We start from the raw sequence: 19,311 nt of genomic DNA on the forward strand, positions 1-19,311 counted from the left end.
GTGATGTCACCGCAGAGTGGACCACTGTGATGTCACCGCAGAGTGGGCCACTGTGATGTCACCGCAGAGTGGAGCACTGTGATGTCACCGCAGAGTGGAGCACTGTGATGTCACCGCAGAGCGGACCACTGTGATGTCACCGCAGAGTGGACCACTGTGATGTCACCGCAGAGTGGGCCACTGTGATGTCACCGCAGAGTGGACCACTGTGGGGTTCTGCAGAAAGAAGTCCAGGTGCCCCGGAGGGGGAGAGAATAGGTGGCCCCGAGTGCAGGCCGCCTCTGCTCTGTCCCCCTGGTGGCAGCCCCTGTGCCACATGCCTGAGGCCAGTGGTGCAGCAGTGATGGGGGCAAGGGGTCCGCTGTCGCCCTGCAGGATTCGCTGGGGTTGATAAAGCTCCAACAAGTGAGTTAAATGGAAACACGTGAGGACTCCCGCCCCACCCTCGATCTTCCAGGGATCAGGAGCTCTGCCGGCCTCCTGGCGATGGGCTGGCAGGGGGACAGCGGCAGCACTTTCAGAACATCTGCTTGGCCTTCCCAACTCTGGCAGCTCTCGTCCTGCAGGATGGGTGGGTGACCCAGGAAGCCAGGCCTCCATTTATGGCCTGGCTTGTGGACCTGTCCACTCTAAGGGGGGACCACGAGGACACTTTGGGTCCTGGGCATTGGTGTAAACTCAGCCTCTGCACAGCCGTCCTTGGCACGCGTGGTGGTCCCTCCTTGCCTGTCTGTTTCGTACGTACTTTCCGCCGGTGGCAGGGATTTTCCTTCCAGGACCTGGCGACTCTCTCGGTCAGGGGCTTCCCACTCTGCATGAGGCTCGGTCCCGAAACGAGGCAGAGGCTGGTGTGTTTTTTATTGGGGTGACTCTTCTGAGGCTCCTGAATATCCACCATTCATTCGTCTATTTATGCGATTTTATTGGGATACACTCATGTAACATATAATCATCCAAAGTGTACAATCGGCATTCACAGCGCCGTGGTATAGGTGTGCATTCTCCGCCAGTCTGTGAACTTTCTCATTACTCCAGAAAGAAACACTGATTTATTTCGGTGGCATAGTCTGAGCAGCCACATGCTTACTGGCTGCCCACCTTCCTAGTACCCTTATATCCTTCTCCCTAAGGATGCGGGGTTCTGTGCGCCGTCTGCACACCTCCCCTGTCCCCTCGAACCTTCCCAGCCATTACAAGGATTGCCTCTCCCCGTCCTCCATTACTGCCCCTTACTCTAGCAGCCCCCTGTTGTCCAGGGCCCAGGGAGGAGCAAAGCTTTGCACGGGGAGGTTTGCCGAGGAAGCCTCCTGGGAGCCTCTCCTTCCAGGAAGCCACAGCGAGGCTGGGATAGGTCTTCAGACACTGCAGAGGTGGGGCAGGGGGCTGGCTCTTTCTGTCCCTGCACTGACCGGCCAGTGGATGTGCCCCTGACCCCATAGGGAGCCATGTCCTCTGGCTGAGGACAATGCCAGGGGGTGGTTCACAGGTGGGCCCTCTGCAGCCACCTTCCACCGGCAGCAGACAGGGTGTCTGGCCCGGGGCTGGGGCAGAGCGGGCTGGTGTAGACGGGCCCCCTGCATCTGCCGCGTAGGTCTCTTGGGCTGGTTTTTGCTCCTAATTTTTCCTTTTATATTTCTTCTTTCTTTCTTCCTGCTTTTCTTAAGTCTCTGCTGCTTTTTGCTCCTTTCCTAATTCTTTTTAGATACTTGCCTACCTTGTGTATTTCCACTTTAGAAAAATACAGATCAGAGATTTTAATACGTCACATTCTCCTTTTTCATTATTTTCGAAGTGGTTTATAATTATTTGCTTCTCAACTTCAAAAGTTATTTAGGAGAAGCTAATAATGTTTCAAGTTTTTTCAAAATTAATTTTATTAATTTATGGCTTTATTACTATGTAGTCGGAGAATGAGGCCAAATACGCTGTCAGCTTTTGTAATTTATTACAGTTTTCTGTTTTCTAATAAAAAGGTTTATTTCTATTTCTCTCTCATACACCAAGGACAGATATGGAATAGCTAATAGTAATTGAATCTGACAAATAAATTTGTATGCATTAAAATATCTGGTCTGCAATATATACAGATAAAGAAAATCAGAGCATATGTTTTTTCCTCTTTCTGTCTCTCTGTTTATCTTGCCAAAGTTTTTGGGAAACGGGAATGAGAATGAAAGCAGTGGAAAGGAGAAACGGCTCTCTATTCTCTTAGAGTCCTATTATAATGACTGAGGAAAAGCACCTGCAGAAATACGGTTCTGCTTTTTTTTTTCTAAAATGGTGACCATTTTACAATAGATTTTAATAATAATTTCTGAGTATGCATTGACTGCTGTAAAGATCAAACAACAGAGTTATTTCTGCAATAAGCCTGAGGATTTCCAAGGCAATGTTGAAAACCAGTTGGCTGAATGAGGGTAAAAAGTTAAGCAGGATGCAAGTTTGGTTTCAGCCTTGAAGGTCAAGTGCACGCCCTTGATTTGGGGTCACAATTAAATAGGCTTGAGTAGACTATGGCAGAGTTTTGATTATGTTGAGATTTTTATGAGAAAAGAGATGGAGGGCGTGGAAGGCAGGAAGAGTTTGGTTGATAGTCGTGATTCCTGATGCAACTTTCAGTGTCTTTAAATCAAATCAAAATTTCTGGGGTCTATACTCGGTTCAATTATATTAGCACAGTTAAAATCACAGCATCCCATTACAATCCCATCCTTTCCCCGCGGCCTTCACGTTATCGCCTCGAATCTGCCTTCTTGGGAGGAGATTTGCGTGCCAAATTACCCAGCGTGAGAATCATATCAAAGTTGCATCTTTTATTTCAAATAAATATTTGAAGTTTCTAAACTAAAATAAAAAAGCAAATTCCCTGTTTTAAGTAGAATGTTGCTACCTTGTGTTTTTAGAAAGAATAAAAATTGTCCCACTCAAAAAATATAAGGGGCTTTCCTTAAAGAGGTCGCTGTATTTTATTCCAGTGTTGGTCTTTTAAAGTAGGCTATTTACTCTCTTTATGTTAGGACATATGTATATTGAACAAGTCTAGATTGGAAACAGGTGGAGGAGAAAATGTTTGTTATAAATATAGTTGCAGAGCAAAGTCAGAACTGAAAGAAATGGGTGGGCCACGGTGGCTCAGCAGGTAGAGTTCTCACCTGTTATGCCAGAGACCCGGGTTCGATTCCCGGTGCCTGTTCATGTCTTTTTTTTTTTAAAAAAAAAGGGCTGAAAGAAATACACATCTTACCTAATAGTATCTAATAAGGTATACATTCTCACTAATTTATTGCATCCTTTTGCTTGTACATTCCAGGGCTGAGGTGTCAATAAATAAGAATGTACTGAATGACTTTCACCGAGGAGAAGACATACTGGAAGCACAAAATCACCTGAGCACAAAACACTGGAACCCTCCCTTTGAAACTCTTCTCTTAATATTTGCAGTTCTTGATGGCATTCTTTTGTCATGCAGTATTTATTGCCTTGCCGTAGAGTTCTTGTTCCTGTCTTATTTTTCCTCTCAGATAGTTTTAAAATTTGTAATGGTAGTTTATAAAAGATAATTTGAAAATACAAAAAAAGAATGAAAAGAAGAAAAATGTTAAACAGTTCTATTCATATGTATATACAATTTTGTACTGTCATTTTCTCTTGGTATCCTGTAATAATACCTTTCCCATATAAGTATATATTTTTAGTTGCTGCATACTATTTCATTTAGTGTGCATACCACAGTCACTTACTTTTTCCACTATCATTAAACATTTAAGATGTTTCATTTCCTCACTGTGATATATATTTTCAAAATGAGGGTCTTTGGATATAAAGATTTTTTTCCCTCTTATTTAGAATGAATTCCTTAAGTCCTGTTTTACAAGCAGCACCACTGAATCTTCAGACAGGCTCCCAGCGACAATATGTGAGAATGTCTATTTTGACATATTTCTAGCATTTAAAAACTACCCCCGCCATTATTTTGATAGATTAAAAGTATCTCCTTATTGCTTTAATTTTCATTTCCTTGATAACTTGAGAATGTGGATAATTTTTTCATATGTTGGTTAACTTACTCTCTTTCCTCTGATTTCACTGCATATGCTTTAAAAAATCGCTTTATTTTTTATACAGAGTAGTTTATAATATTGCATATTGATGGAATATATATGGTACCGTGGTACTATGTATTGATGTAATATACAATATTGTGTATTGATGCAATTCACATACTATCCAGTTTACGCATTTAAAATGTACAAATCAATGATTTTTAGTATGTTCAGAGAGTTGTGCAAACCATCACCACAATTAATTTTAGAATATTTTCATCATCTCATTAGCAGTCAGTCCTCATTTCCCCTAACCTCCCACACCCCCCAGCCCCAGGAGACCACAAGTTTCTTTCTCTGTGTGTCTGCCTATGCTGAATTTTCGGATATAAATGGAATCACACAGTAGGTGGCCCTTTGTGCCTGGTTTCCCTTCCTTAGCATGTTTTTAAAGTCCATCATGTTGTAGTTTGTACCAGGACTTCATTTCTTTTCGTTGCTTACTCATATCCCATTGTATGGATAGACCCCCTTTTGTTTATCTGTTCATCAGTTGATGGACATTTGGGCCGTTTCTACTTTTGACCATTATGGATAATGCTACTATGGAAATGCATGTATGAGACTTTGTTTGGACATGCGTTTTCGTTTTGGGTAGGAGTGGATTTGCTGGGTCATATGGGATCTCTGTCCGTGTCTTGAGGACTCCACAGTTTGTACGTGCTTCCTGCATGTTTATCTGCTGCTGTCTTGGTGCTTTTCTTATAGGTTTGTATGAGCTCTTTTTTTCAATACTGATCTTGCATACTTCCAAGTCTTTTATCCCCATATATTGCTTGTCTTTAATTTGGGTAATGAGCCTCCTTAGTGTGCAAATATCTTTAATTTTCACATTGTCTGTTCTGTCAATTTTTTTGTAACTTGTTTCATTGTTTCTAAGCTGTATAAAACCTTTCCTCTATAGAGATTGGATACATATTAATGTTTTTCTTTTAGTATTTTTATAGTTTTATTTTGAAAAATACCCACTTCAGTGTTCTAGCTATAATTTATTAGTGTGGATGGTAATGGTGCGCGGTTAAGATCTAAATGTATTTTCTCTCCCAAATATTTAATCAGTTGCCCCATTTCGATTTATTTAATACTTGTTCCCTCTCCTATTGAATATGTGGCCTCTTTTCTTACTTATTAATTTATTACATGTACCAAGGTTTATTTTGATCAGCATGTCTATTTTTGTACTAGTTCCACTTTGTTTAAATTGCTGAAGGTTTATAACATGTTTTGTATCTGGAAAAATAACTATTTCCTCCTCAATCCAGCACCTCACATTCAACTCATCATCTTTTTCAATTATTTCTTAGTGATCCTTCTTTTTCCTAGGTGCCTCCAAAGTTTTGTTACATTTTCTAAATAATACTGTTAGAATTTTCTTTGTACTTACATGAATGTTCAATTTAATTTTGAGAGAACTGACATTTTTATAGTATCACATTTGCCATCCAAGGATCTGGTATATCTCTCTGGTTATAGTATTTTGAAATATTCCCCCCTAGTGTTGCACTCACTTTAGGCAAATCGCATATTATTTCTTCCCAGCTGGAGGCATGTGCAGGTGCTGTAGGGCCTGTAGCTTATGCAATTTTGGAGGATTTCTTTAACAAAAAGAATAAAAAGTTACAAATCAAAGTCAAGGTACTAGGTACTAGGTACTAGGTACTAGGTCTTGGAAGGGACCCATGCAAAGCTGGTTTTGCTGTCAATCGCCCTCCTTTAGCGGCTTTTGTGGAGAATGACTCTTGTAATGTATCTATTTAGGTGATCTCCTGCTTATACCAACACAAGAAGCCATTTTCAGAACTGAAAAAAATAGATATTTTTAACACTTCTGGCTTTACATCTTGGAATTTTTATACAAACAATCATTTTATTTGCAAATAGTAATGATTTTATGTTACCTTTTATAATATTTTCCCCCAGATCTTGAGCTTCGTGAGGAAAATGATTGTATATTGTTGGTTATTAAAAAATATTTGTTAATGGTGGCTGAATGACTAAGTAAAGTAGTAATCCCACTGCAGCCCAGGCTAGGTGAATTTGCTATTCATCAAATGTTATACTTTAGATTGAACTTAATTTTCTCATACTGTGACATGGGGACTGCAAACCTGTCAGTTTGCCTTGGAGGCATATAGTATATTGGGGCATAAATGAACATATTTTGCTTTTTAGATTGGATTGTTAATGCCACTACGATGCTGTAAACTCATAGTATATTTATACAGAATTTTTAAAACAGTTTTCATTCCAGAAATTATTCAAGAAACTTTATAACTGGCCTAGATTCGTCTGCCAAAAATAGACTGCTAAAATGGGAAGGAAAACTTCCCATAAATCAATAACTAGATTTTTAAAAGTCTCATTAGCACCTTACTCTATTTACAAAACAAATGAAAAATGTCAAAAAGTTTATTAATAAATGTTTACCATTTGGGAAGATAAAGGATCAGATTTATATCAGCCATTTGACAACTGCATGTTATAGAAGTTTTGGACTTATAATTTCTTTTACACTTTAGTATCTTTGAATTTTTGGCATAAAGTACTATAGGAAAACAGAAAAATGGACACTTAAAGTTATTTATTAGTTAACTGAATGTGAACTCTTCTTTCTGGCTGGTACAAGTTATTAAAACTCACAAAACCCTGTAGTTCCCCAAATAACCCTATAGAGGGCGCTACAGCGTGCAACCAGTTGTGGCTGATGACAGGTCGGACATTGCCCCTAATTCTTAACTATCCAGATAAGCAAGAATACAGGGATGTTTTTAGTCCAAGCATTTAGTTTTAGTCACCTAAGACACCTAATTGCAGTAAAGAGTGCTCGTTAAGTTAAATGTGTGATTAGCCGAATGATTGGAGCTTGGGGTCAAGGTGAATGGACAATGTCAAATCCATTCACCCTCAAGTGGCCTTCATTAGCAGCCCATTAGGTTGGAAGCAAAAAGCTCACAGCTAATCTAAGCAAAAAGCTTAGATTGTTTTCCATTACTCTGACTTAATACTTATTTGTAGATTTTGCTATTGCCTAAATAAAACAAAACAAAGGAACATAACAAAGGCACCCATAATTTGCACGTGCTTTCAGAGTTGGTAGCTAGAGCAAAAGCAATGAAGTTTTAGGATTTTTTTTTTTATGTGGGAATTTTGGACATCCCTGCTCATAAATTTCATTTTTTTCCCCCTCCAAAATCGACTTTGTATTGTTGATAATGATTGGGAGTTAATGCAAAAGAAATTATTTTTTTGAGATGCATGACATAGCACCAAGATTAAAAAAAAAGCCTAAGTTTGGACGGAAAAGGTAAAAATATGAGTAAGTAAAGCATAATAGCCCTCAGTTGCAGTAAGTGGTTGGACAAAAGAACGCAGTGTGTGGGGCAGTGTTGTCACCTTTAAACGGACGGTGGAGATTCATATTGTGGCCGCTTCAGTTTAGGCTTTTACCCTGGCTTAGTTTTTTTTTTTGTTGTTGTTGTTGATATTTTTCAAAGATATTTTTATTACACCAATATAAATACCATACAGCTTGCTACACCATGTTATATTTTTAGGAGTTAATTCAAAAGCAGGAAGGAAACTGAATATAGGAAGGTGACAAACTAGAATTTTTAGGTAAACATATAATTTATTATAAAATTTGGAATTGTATAGATAAATATACAGGTAAAAAAGTGGAAATAGTAACATCAGTAGACTTTATTCTGTGATTGTATGATGTTATGATTATACTTTTCCTTACAACTTTCTGTATTTTGAAATGGGTGAAGGAAAAAATAATATTATGCATCAAGAATACATCATAAAATCTTTAATCTTTCTCTTAGATTAGATACTGGGGTAGTTTCCAATTCCCAATTCCCACCCTCACTCTAGGGAAAATCCTCATTTTTATGAATGTACATCATCAGGAACTAGAGCACACCCTCATTTTCCACACATCAACCTCACTTCAAGTTTGACTTTCCTCGGGCCAGAAGGGAAAGAAGTGCAGGTAGAACTTTTCTCCTTCCAGGTGCTCACTTACAGCCGTGCACTGCCCTGACTCCCGTGGAAATGATGATTACAAGGAAGAGGTCATGTGTGTCGTGAAAATGCTTCTATTCATCAAGGATTCAGCAAGCGTGTCCACTGTCTGGGCCCATGGTGCCTCCAGAGTCCTGGGCTTCATTGACCCTTTACTCAATGAAGTAAGCAGAGAAGGTAAGCACTGCTTTGGGACAGGGTACAAATCTGCATTTGGTATACGTCGGAGACCTGGGTTCATTTCTTGGTGCCTGCCCAAGCCAAAAAACAATCTGCATTTGAGGTTCCAAGTGCTTTATCCTTCTTTGGGCATTAGTTTTGCTTCAGAACACAGGGTCTTCCTTGTTCATCAGCCTTAAATTCCACTGATTCCGCATCACAGGAGAAGAGGCCTGGACTAGGTGCAGAGAGGACTCCTTCCTCCTCTTGAAGCTGAGGCCTGGTGAGCTTCACGGCATGTGGAATGGAGCCCGAGCATCTTCCTTGCTCAGGGGTGGTTCGGGTGCTGGAGAGCCCTGCTCCTGTGGATCTGGATTCAGGAAAAGCTGTACGTCTGACTTTCAATCTGTGGCTGGCAGATGTTGATTTAGAGGCTTCATGTCTCTAGATGTTGGTGGTCCAGTTGGTCAAATAGAAGAGGAGGTTCTTCGGCTGTCCGTGCCAGATGCCACCACGGTGGGTCCTGAATGCCAGTGTCCCTGCAGGAGATTCCCGTTCTCAATCAGAGCTTGGTACCACTCATCCCATTGCTGCATAAAGAAAGTTATTTCTTGTGGACCTAGATCCTTCCATTGTTTTTTTTTTTCTTTTTACACATTTTTTAATTAATTAAAAAAAATTAACTAACACAACATTTAGAAATCATTCCATTCTACATATGCAATCAGTTATTCTTAATATCATCACATAGATGTATGATCATCATTTCTTAGTACATATGCATCGATTTAGAAAAAGAAATAGCAAGACAACAGAAAAAGAAATAAAATGATAATATAGAGAAAAGATAAAAATAAAAATAAAAAATACAAAAATATATAAGAAAAAAAATAAATAAAAAAACAAAAAAAATAAAAAAAGAACAAAAAAACTATAGCTCAGATGCAGCTTCATTCAGTGTTTTAACATAATTACATTACAATTAGGTAGTATTGTGCTGTCCATTTTTTTTTTTTTTTTAGAAATCATACCATTCTACATATGCAATCAGTAATTCTTAACATCATCACATAGATGCATGATCATCGTTTCTTAGTACATTTACATCGGTTTAGAAGAACTAGCAATACAACCGAAAAAGATATAGAATGTTAATATAGAGAAAAAAATAAAAGTAATAATAGTAAGAACAAAACAAAACAAAAACCTATAGCTCGGATTCAGCTTCATTCAGTGTTTTAACATGATTACTTTACAATTAGGTATTATTGTGCTGTCCATTTTTGAGTTTTTGTATCTAGTCCTATAGCACAGTCTGTATCCCATCAGCTCCAATTACCCATTATCTTACCCTGTTTCTAACTCCTGCTGAACTCTGTTACCAATGACATATTCCAAGTTTATTCTCGAGTGTCGATTCACATCATTGGGACCATACAGTATTTGTCTTTTAGTTTTTGGCTAGACTCACTCAGCATAATGTTCTCTAGGTCCATCCATGTTATTACATGCTTCATAAGTTTATCCTGCCTTAAAGCTGCATAATATTCCATCGTATGTATATACCACAGTTTGTTTAGCCACTCGTCTGTTGATGGACATTTTGGCTGTTTCCATCTCTTTGCAATTGTAAATAACGCTGCTATAAACATTGGTGTGCAAATGTCCGTTTGAGTTTTTGCCCTTAATTCCTTTGAGTAGATTCCCAGCAATGGTATTGCTGGGTTCTATATTCAGCTTTTTGAGGAACCGCCAAACTGCCTTCCACAGTGGTTGCACCATTTGACATTCCCACCAACAGTGGATAAGTGTGCCTCTTTCACCGCATCCTCTCCAGCACTTGTCATTTTCTGTTTTGTTGATAATGGCCATTCTGGTGGGTGTGAGATGATATCTCCTTGTGGTTTTGATTTGCATTTTTCTCTAATGGCCAGGGACATTGAGCATCTCTTCATGTGCCTTTTGGCCATTTGTATTTCCTCTTCTGAGAGGTGTCTGTTCAAGTCTTTTTCCCATTTTGTAATTGGGTTGGCTGTCCTTTTGTTGTTGAGTTGAACAATCTCATTATAAATTCAGGATACTAGACCTTTATCTGATATGTCGTTTCCAAATATTGATTCCCATTGTGTAGGCTGTCTTTCTACTTTCTTGATGAAGTTCTTTGATGCACAAAAGTGTTTAATTTTGAGGAGTTCCCATTTATTTATTTCCTTCTTCAGTGCTCTTCCATTGTTTTTTTATTATGAAGTTTATGCTGCAAATTCTTCTTTGACTGTAGTACTTTGAGGCCAGTGTGTTCACTCTAATCCTGGCATTTTCCTTGGTACTGGGGACGGAAAGGAGTCTGATAACTGAGAACCCCCTTTCTGGAGACAGCGCTGTTGACAAGTGATTCATTAGTGTCAAGGGTGAGTTCTCTGCCTGCGTAGTCCGGGTGGGCTGGGCCATCGCTGCACTCGGTGCCTGGCTCACATAACACCCAGAGGCATCCAAAGGAACAACGGAGGTGTAAAATAGAAGACAAGAATTTTGATGGATGCTGAAAGAATTGGAGGGAGGAAAATTATGGGATCTGCTTGGGACAGCTGAATGGATGTTTTGGTGCTGCTGAATAGTCAACTCTTGCCTCAGCTTTGAGGCATCTGCCAAGGAATTCACGGGTTCCCCTCTGCTCCGCTTTTGGTGCCTTGCTCTCCGGTTCTGAAACCATATCCGAATTCTTGATTCTGGTATGCTTGTTTCGTTAGCCAGTGCTCTAGCAGCAATACAGGGAACTGGTTTTTCTCCAAGGCTTGAGCTAGGATACTGATCTGAGATCTTGTCAGGTATATCCGGTTTCTTCTGTGCCCTGCTGCCAAATGTTCTTGAGTCTTAAGCAAAGGCTGATCTTGAATCTGGCTTTGACCTTCTCCTAGGGAGTATTCGGATTTCAGTCCCTGTGCCTTTGAAACCAAATCTGAACTCTAGACTCCAGAATACCAATTTCTTTGACTTGCTGTTTCTTGGTAGATACACCAGAATAAGGGTTACACTTTAAACCGTGCTTCAAGGATATTCTTTGACTCTGGTTCAAAATAATCCTCTTCACTGGGCCTCTTTCTGTAGAGTATTATTTGTGCTGGTTAAAATCCGCACTGGGAGGAGTGACCTGGATTCCACAGAGATGAGTAACTGACTCTCTTGCTTAGTTTTTAAAACAGACAAGCAGTATTATATCTTAAAAACCCTTTAATTTTTTAAAAAATATAATAACATGCCAACACAAACATTCTTACCATATGATCATTCCATTCTTGATATATAATCAATAACTCACAATATCATCACATAATTGTGTATTCATCACCATGATCATTTCTTAGAACATTTACATCAATTCAGAAAAAGAAATAAAAAGAAAAAAGGAAAAACGGATACATACCATACCCCTTACCCCTCCCTCTCATTGACGGCTAGTATTTCCAGCTACTCAATATGTTCTAGCCTTTGTTTCCCCTATTTTTTTCTATACCCCTTACCGCTCCCTTTCATTGATCACTAGCATTTCAATCTACTAAATTTATTTTAACATATATTCCCTTTATTATTTATTTACTTCGAATCCTTATGTTTTACTCACCTGTCCACACTGTAGGTACAAGAAGCATCAGACACAAGTTTTTTGCAATCACACGGTCACATTGCAAAAGCTATATCATTATACAATCATCTTCAAGAAACATGGCTACTGAAACACAGCTCTACATTTTCAAGCAGTTCCCTCTAGTCTCTTCAATACACCTTAACTAAAAAGGTGATATACTATGTAATGCATAAGAATAACCTCCAGGATAACCTCTCGACTCTGTTTGAAATTTCTCAGCTGCCGACGCTTTATTTTGTCTCATTTCTCTCTTCCCCCTTTTGATCAAGAAGGTTTTCTCAATTCCTTGATGCTGAGTCCCGCCTCATCCTAGGATTTCTGTCCCACGTTGCCAGGAAGGTCCACACCCCTGGGAGTCATGTCCCACATAGAGAGGGGGAGGAAAAGCCTTTCAATTTTGAAAAAATCCTGAGAGGTTTTAAGTGGGACTTTGTTAAAGTTCATCAACCTTCCATGCAGACCCAAGACAATTTTCAAAAGTCATTGACATGCAATGCGGTTTCACTTGATCTGCTCAAAATCTGATGTCATCTGAATTGTTCTCAGCCAGGCCAGTGCCTGCACCTTCAGCAGTCTGGAAACACGTGGGGATCTGGGGTTGATGCAGGATTTGAGGTGCGATGTGTGGTGTACTACCAGTGTTTAGAGAAGGCAACCATGTGGACCTGATGTCCTGCAAAACTCAGTTTGATTCCTCACAATGAAGTTTCCCTGTGTCCTGCTAGAGTTGAAAAAGATGCACTGACAAAAAACTACCACAGATATGTCAGTAGCACTTCAGGGCAAATGTAAATCAGTAGCTCTTTAGCATGCAGCATAAAGTAATTGGGAAAAGTTTTACAGAAGCTATGCAAAAAGGCTCATAATTAAGGAAAAAGTCATTGTGGAAGCAGGCTTAAGGGGAATAAAAATAATGGGGCAGAATTACTGGAAAACATAGTCACTGTCTGGGCATACAACGTGAGTGGGACAGTCATGGCTTCTAGCCACAAGTAGCTCAGAATATTCCTATAAATATTTGAATAGTGATTTATAGCTTACAGAACACTTTCAGAAATGTTATATTTTAAGTCTCATAGCATAGATTTTTTTTTTAGGTGCATGGTCTGGTAATTGAACCCGGGTCTCCCACATGGAAGGCGGACATTCCTCCCCTGAACCACCCGTGCAGCCCGCACATTGTAGATTTTCTTTTAGTGTTAATTGTGATTCAAAAAATACATTTCATTAGAATATTATTAACCTTGATTAAGGTGTTTAAATTTAAGGTACCCCTTGCCAGTTTGAGCCTTCAGTGAGCGTTCCACTCCCCTCACCCCTGGGCCAGCCCTGCTGTCCATATTTAGTTGAAGGCAGTTTTTGTGTAGTTGTGCAGGTGCTGTCAGAGTGATAAAATCAGGCGCACTGTATGATAAAGGAGATTTGAGAATCTCTCCAGAATAAGAAACCAAATAGGATTACATTAGCAGAGGCCCATGAACGGCTGGAATCACATGAAATTCTGTTAATACGTGTTATTTAAAAAAATTTCCTGTTAACTATTCCCATGTCCCCTGTACCTCTCTTCATTGCGCTGTATTTCTTTGATGGGACAACTTCTGATCTCTCCTTAGATCAAGATATATTCAACTCTCAGTCACTCAGGAAGGTGGCTTCGGTGTTAGATCTTTCAGTGTAGTCATATCTGAGCATTTACATATCAAAATGCATGTTTTATGAATTATTTTTCTCTTCTTTCTCAGTTATGTTATTGTCAGGGTACTCATCTCATTTTTTACAACATTGTGTATGTAGTTAGCTTTTATATCCTCTGCAGATTTTGTTTCAGGATTTGTGAAAGATTACACTTCCCAAGATGACTGCAGGATCTCCCATCCCACGTGTGCTCTTTTGCAATCTGTCTTCAGCACTCCGTCATGAAGAAGAGGAGCTGCTTTCCCTCCCTGCCATCTGGGCTGGCCCTGTGATGCCATGTACATCTGGCTCTCGGCCTGAGCGTGGGCAGCGTCCACCTCTGTCTCTGGGAGCTCTTCTTCTTGGAACCCAGCTGCCCTGCCACGAGGAGGCCCACAAGGCAGGGCGTGGAGCCCAGGTCAGAAGCCTGCACCCCTGCCTGTCCTGGGAGCCCCACGAGCCCCGCGCTGCCCCAGGCCCCAGCTGACACCCCATAGAGAGGAAGCACCACCCAGCCAAGGCACAGAATGGCGAGAAGTTATAAAGGGTTATTTGGAATGGTTTAATAAATTGCAAGTGCTGGAACAGGCCATTAAAAGGGATGTCATAGAATATTAGTTATAAAAGGGGGATTTAAACCTGGTATTGTTGCAAACTGTTGTGATAGATAGTTAGGACTTCTACAAGATACAAGAAATTACCAAGTATTTGGGTTTTTTTTTTTTTTTGCATGGGCACGTACCAGGAATTGAACCCGTGTCTCCAGCATGGCAGGTGAGAACTCTGCCTGCTGAGCCACCGTGGCCCACCCCAAGTATTTGTTTTTTGATAAGAGATAGTTTGGATTAAAAGGAATCAATTCCCAGATGTAAAAAGAGAACCAATATGGCAGAAATTTGCCACATTGTTTACAGATTTCTCTTATTTCCCTCCACTTTAAGTAAAAAATTAATTATTTTCTACTGGAAGACAAAAACCTGTCACAAGCAAGCTCTAAGTTACTGGCTGCCATCTGTGGGTTAGAGACTGCTGGGGACCCTCCATCCCTAAATCCACCAATCATCGTCTGTGTGCCACGTCTCAGATGTCTATAGATGCTACTGTGATTGCAAAGTTCAAATTCACTCAGAAGCATTACGCATTTTGTAGCTGTGTTTTTTTGTTTTGAAATACTTTCAAACTTACCAGACATTTACAAAAAGATATTGGGTCAAAATTACTGAAAACCCCCCATACAGAGAATTCCAACATACCCCTACTCCCCAGATACCCAGATCCACCAATTTTAAGATTTTTTTTTTTGGACACATTTACTGTGTCATTCTATCTATCCATCAATCAGTCCATCTGTCTGTGTATCCATCTGCCTGTCTGTCTATGAACCCATTTTCTGAACACTTGAGAGTAGGTTGTATGCATCATGCTCCTTGAACACTTACTATTTCCCTGGCATTTCCTAAGGACAAGGATTGTGCAGATATCAAATTCAACAACTTTAGCATTGATAGAAAGCTTACAGTCCACGTTCCAATTTTTTCACATGTCCCAATAATGTCCTTTTGAGCCTTTTCTTCTCCCTTGATAGATCCCATCCATGATTACGTATTGCGTTTAATTGTCATTGTCTCTTTAGTTGCTTGTTCTTTGTTTTAATTGTGGGAACAGATATACAATATAAATTTTCCCATCTCAGCCTCTCCCAAGCACGCCGTTTAGAGGGATAACTTGTATCTACATGCTGCCGTTCCCTCACCGTCTTCCATTACTGCAACCAGTACTCTAATTTCTGTCTCTGTGAACTTGCAGGCTCTCTAGTTTCTTTGTAGTTACTACATGTTTCAAATCTAACTTCCTAAATCTATAATACTCTCATTTGCTTAGATACCAACTTAACCTCACTGGTGTACACAAATTGTCTTCCTATACACCTCTTTATTACTATACAGTGGTACTGGCATTTGTATTTACCCCTGTCATTACATCCTCACCAGAGATCTGTATTTCTTCGTGTGGCTTTGATCTGTTATCCGTTGTCCTGTCCTTTCAACCTGCAGAACTCTCTTTAGCACGTCTCCCAGAGCAGGTCCGGCGGTGGCAAACTCCCTCAGTTTTTGTTTATCTGGGAATGTCTTAATCTCCTCCTCACTTTTCAAAGTTTTGCTAGTTTATAGAATTTTGGTTGGCACATATTTTGCTTTTAGCACTTAAAATATTTCATCCCACTGCCTTCTTGCCTCCCGCTGTCCCATGAGAAATCGACACTTAATCTTATTGAGGCTCCCTTGTCCATGACATGTTGCTTCTCTCTTCTAATTTCAGAACTCTCCTTGTATTTGGCATTCTATGGTTTGATTATAATATATTGCAGTGTGGATCTATTTGCATTTATTCCATTTGGAGGCCATTGAACACTTGGATATTTATATTCATGACTTTCATTGAGTTTGTGAAGTTTTCAGCCATTATTTCTTCAAATGTTCTCTCTGCCCCTTTCCTTCTTCTCCTTTTGGGACTCCCACTATGTGTGTGTTGTTCGTTTGATGGGTTCCAGAGGTTCCTTGGGCTCTGTTCATTTCTCTTCGTCCTTTCTTCCTTCTGCTCCTCAGACGGGATGATTTCAATTGTCTCATCTACAAGTTCACTGATTCGTCTGCCAGATGGAATCTGTTATTGAAGCTCTCTAGGGAACTTCAAATGTCTTACTATGATCTTCAGTTCTGTTTGGTTCCTTTTTCATAATTTCTACCTCACTGTTGATATTCTCGTTGTGTTCTTCTATCATTTTCCTGATTTCCTTTAGTTCTTTGCCCATGTTTTCCTTTAGCTCTTTGGGCATAGCTAGGACCATTTTTTAAAAACCTTTGTCTGGCACGCTCCAGGTCTGGTCTTCCTCATGATGATTTCTAATGCTTTAATCTTCTCCTTTGCCTGGGCCATTGTTTCGTGTTTCTTCATATGTTTTGTAATCTCTTGGTGAAATCCAGACATTTTGATATTTTAATATATTAGGAGTTACCCAGGGCGAGTTGTGAGATGGCCAATCCCTCAGGCCACCATCAGCCAGGTTGGGCCAGGCAGACACCCCCTGAATGTGCACAAGGGTCCCCCCAGACCCAGGACCAGGATCTGCGCTGGGAACACAGCCTGCTCCCTGCTGAGCCAGTGAGCGAGGGGTGGGGAAGGCCCAGCCAGGGCGCCAGGGTGTCCTCCTGCTTTAAGTGGTCCTTTTCTTGACTCTGTGCCCACCCTGTGACCGCAGTCCTTGAGCTGTCTTCTGGAGCCGTAAAAAAGCTATTTCTGCCCGTTTTTGCAGGTTGTCCAAAGCTTCTGTGGGGGACGGAGCCCTGAAGCTTCTCACTCCACCATCTTGATCAGCTGTGGTTTTTTTCATTGTATATTTTTCTGTTGGGAGGTGCTTTGACATTTAATACAGAGTTCTCACATTTGAAAAGTTTAGACAAGCACTGGCAAAGAATCCTCAATCCAGATAGTGGATCTGGGCTGCTAGGTTCCTTCAAACTAATCACTGTCTGCTGCCAGTTTGGTTCTGGACCTCAAAGATGATTCGGTTTCTTCCTGTCAACTGAACAGTGAGCATAGGAAAATAATTTCTTTCAAATAGACAAAGTATTTCAGTGCCCTCCATTGGTAACATAGCCCTGAGTGAGTGAGCAGAATCAAGTTAAATATTAACCATCATAAAGAAATTGCTTCAAAGTCATTTTTTGAAGTTGTAGAAAAGTCACTGCACTTGTAGAGATATAAGTAACCAGGAGAAAACAAAAAGCTAGAAGTTGTACATGAATGAATGGCTAATCACTATAATTTTAGGATATTTAAGGTGGATACCACACACAAATAAGGACATATTTCTAAAAATCACAGATCAGTCAATTATCTTTATTTAATTGAGCATATATATTTTTAAATACCAAAAAACACCAAATGCAAATGCAAACATGCTAACTTTTGATCATTCTATTCTACGTATATATCAGTAATTCACAATATCATCACATAGTTGCATATTCATCATCATGATCATTTGTTGGAACATTTGCATCTATTCAGAAAAAGAAAACAGAAAAAAATTAATATATACCATATCCCCACCCCCCCCCACTGATCACCAGCATTTCAATCTAAATTTATTTTAGCATTTGTTCCCCCTATTATTCATCTTTATTCCATATGTTTTACTCATCTGTTGATAAGGTAGATAAAAGGAGCATCAGACACAAGGTTTTCACAATCACACAGTCACATTGTGAAAGCTATATCATTATACAATCATCTTCAAGAAACATAGCCACTGGAACACAACTAATTGAGCATAATGTTTACATTTTTATGGAGCTTTGTCTTTTTCAAAGGGTTCTCCTGGCTGTTCTCCCCCTCACAAGAGTGCTAGGAGGGACAAACGGATGATTATTCTCCCCATTTACAGACCAGGAGACTGAGGGCACAAAGGATTTTAGGTTATTTAGCCAGAGTCTCAAAAAGGAGGATAGGAGCTGATGTCTCCAAACCCTGCCTTAGCACTTTTAGAGTAAAAGTGACCTTTTAGGTTAAAGGTTATAAGACATCTGCTGTCCTCAGTCACTGACCCCGAGTCTGTCAACGCCTGTGAGGATGAGCTTGGGGCCTGCTCTCCCTGCCAGGCCATCTCTGTATAAATTACGCAAAGTCACGTGGGCAGAGCCACGGTGGGCATCGTTAATTTGAAGACACATACTGAAGGGAATTCATATAATTGTGATACGGACACTTGACACTTTCTTAAGTTAATAGACAGAGTGAATAAAACATCTTTGGAAACCTGTCAGTGCTGTTGTCACTGATGTGTGACACACACGAGCGAGGACAGCGCGCTTACCGTGTAATTTCATCTTCCAGGCCGGTCCCTCGCTCGCCTGCCAACCAGACTGCAGTCCCCGGAGCCTTATGCCGTCCCCAGAGCCACCACTGCTGACCTTCAACAGAGTACTTGTTGCTTTTTAAATAATTTACACTTGTTTCTTGATTTAAACATAGGCCAACACAGAAGTGTAAGAATATAAAAAAAATGTAAGATAAAAAAGGATCACATTTAAAAAAACTATGTTCAGATTTAGTGGTGCAAGAAAAACTACCGAAGACCAGCTTTGAATAAATCTGCATCCATGTTGGAAGCCGCTTTAGCTATTAGTGATCAATACGTATTTTTTTTCCTTTTTTAAATGTTGGTGACCAATATAGGTTTGCTGACTTTTAAATTTTGCTAATTAAGAACAATGCAAAGAAGAAGTAGGAATGGGGGGGAGGAAGAGAAAATGTTAATTATCCATCACCATAGCTATTTCATAAAACGCAATCTCTGAACAAAGTGCAATGGTTGGAATTCAGTTTCATGGGACCCTCCCCCCCTGCACCTTATTTTCCTCACTGTGCCATGGCCACTTCCCACACCTACACCCGGGAACCACAGCTGTGCGCCGGCCTGTCATTTCACAGTCAATGCCTGCTTTCCTCTCCCAGGGAAGCCCCACATGCTAGAAAGGGTGATTCGTAGAGTGTTTTTTTGTGTGTGTATTGTTTGTTTTTTCAAATGAGAGGGTCCTTCTTCAGTTTCTCTGCTTGTGCTGATCAAATCATCTTGGAGATGGCATGAAAAGAAGGTCCAATTATAATGTCTAGAAGTCTCTAGAATTCCTGCCTTGTCATGTA

The 19,311-nt window shown here is 40.1% G+C and overlaps 1 long non-coding RNA gene across 3 annotated transcripts; it reads left to right on the top strand.

Annotated features, from left to right (window-relative positions):
- Positions 1-183: 183 nt before the first annotated feature.
- Positions 184-18,957, top strand: LOC143688294 (uncharacterized). 3 transcript variants are annotated; one of them, XR_013177939.1, is made up of 4 exons: positions 184-405; positions 8,119-8,306; positions 13,748-14,023; positions 18,502-18,957. It is a non-coding gene; the product is annotated as an uncharacterized LOC143688294 (long non-coding RNA). The 3 variants fall into 3 exon arrangements; XR_013177938.1 differs by lacking the exon at positions 18,502-18,957 and having other exon boundaries at positions 13,748-14,207; XR_013177940.1 differs by lacking the exons at positions 13,748-14,023; positions 18,502-18,957 and adding an exon at positions 8,512-8,906.
- Positions 18,958-19,311: the final 354 nt, after the last annotated feature.

Source organism: Tamandua tetradactyla, chromosome 1 (assembly GCF_023851605.1).
Source record: "Tamandua tetradactyla isolate mTamTet1 chromosome 1, mTamTet1.pri, whole genome shotgun sequence".
Taxonomy (NCBI): domain Eukaryota; kingdom Metazoa; phylum Chordata; class Mammalia; order Pilosa; family Myrmecophagidae; genus Tamandua; species Tamandua tetradactyla.